We start from the raw sequence: 1,329 nt of genomic DNA, 5'->3' as shown, positions 1-1,329 counted from the left end.
CAAGAGGATGCAAGCAATATAAAAATCAAAAGCTTATCTGACTTTTCTTTCTCTGCTTCTCAAATGGGGCTTGGATTTTATTTGTACATTTTCTGAGGGTCACGATCTGCTCATGGAATCCTTTATACAGGGGGAAGCTGTGGGACAGATTTCTAAAGAGACCCTTTGGGAAAACTCTCATTGGGCTGGTGGGAGTGTTGCTCCATGTTGCCTACTTCTTTCCCTTCTGCTTCATGTGTATTACAAAATAGTCATTGCATGCGATGGTGAGCCCAGCAATTAGCAGAAGCAGCTCTGGAAGCCCACTTTCCTGTCTCGGCGCTGGTCCGGGTCCTTCATTATTTTGTCCATGGCCAGAGGGTCTTTTTGATTTTCCAAAAATCCAGGGAACTCCTTTTCCATGAGTACTCTCAGGTCCTCCTTTGTTAAGTAGCCTTTATCCCCAGCAAACTCGTGAAACGTGAACATCATGGTTTCCATGGCGTGTTCCATTTGAGACGGCATTTTGGTGAGGTCTGTTGAAACCTTGGCCCGAGGCGCGGCGGGGATGATTGGCTGGCTGGGACGCACGGCCAGTTCTATACAACCTTTTAAGCAGAGGGTTGCTGTTTCCATTAAACTACTCTCTTGGTTGCTATAGGCCTGACTTGGTGGATTGGAAAAGACAACTCTTGTGAGACCCATCCTACCCTTTCCTGTCATTTCCTAAAGCAGATTTTAAGAATCCAGGGTCACATGAAGCTATAACATTGGAGCTATATACTCATCTTTCTACCAACAACTTCATTTGAAGTTTCATGTTTACAAATCCAATGTGCACAAAACAGAACTCATCCTCTCACATCTATTCTTAATGTGTTCACAAAGGACTCAATTTGCCTGAGTTCATGTTTCCACGAGAAAGGACAAACTAGGGCTCACACTTCTGCCTCTCTCTGCTTCTTATGTAATTGCTGTCTTTGCAAGAAGAAACCTGGTATGCTTGGTTGAGCTCCTTCAGGGCTTCTGTTTTATTCAGTCTACTTGCAGGGAGGAAGCTCTCAAATTTGCTTTCCCCCAATACATCTCTGAGGGAGATGTCCCAATAACAATTCTGCTTATGACTGCTTGGGTAAATCTGTTTAATTCAGGGGTAAAGATTAGAAGTGTATTGTGCCCACATATGTAATTGGCACACTTCAATCCACCCTAATCTATAATATAATTACTATTTTGAACCCCACTCATTCTATTCCTGTCTACTTTAGGGAGAGGGGAGGGTGTTAGGTAAATAGCAGGTTTACCAAATCTGTGTGTGTGTGTGTGTGTGCACTTTTATTGAGATAAATC

The 1,329-nt window shown here is 43.3% G+C and overlaps 1 pseudogene; it reads right to left on the bottom strand.

Moving 5' to 3' along the window:
- Positions 1-211: 211 nt before the first annotated feature.
- On the bottom strand, positions 212-526 carry LOC116637756 (annotated as a pseudogene).
- Between the last annotated feature and the right edge of the window lie 803 nt (positions 527-1,329).

Source organism: Phoca vitulina, unplaced genomic scaffold, assembly GCF_004348235.1.
Source record: "Phoca vitulina isolate PV1807 unplaced genomic scaffold, GSC_HSeal_1.0 scaffold15, whole genome shotgun sequence".
NCBI lineage: Eukaryota > Metazoa > Chordata > Mammalia > Carnivora > Phocidae > Phoca > Phoca vitulina.
The sequence above is the reverse complement of the archived record's forward strand: the minus strand, read 5'-3'. Positions and strand labels throughout refer to the sequence as shown.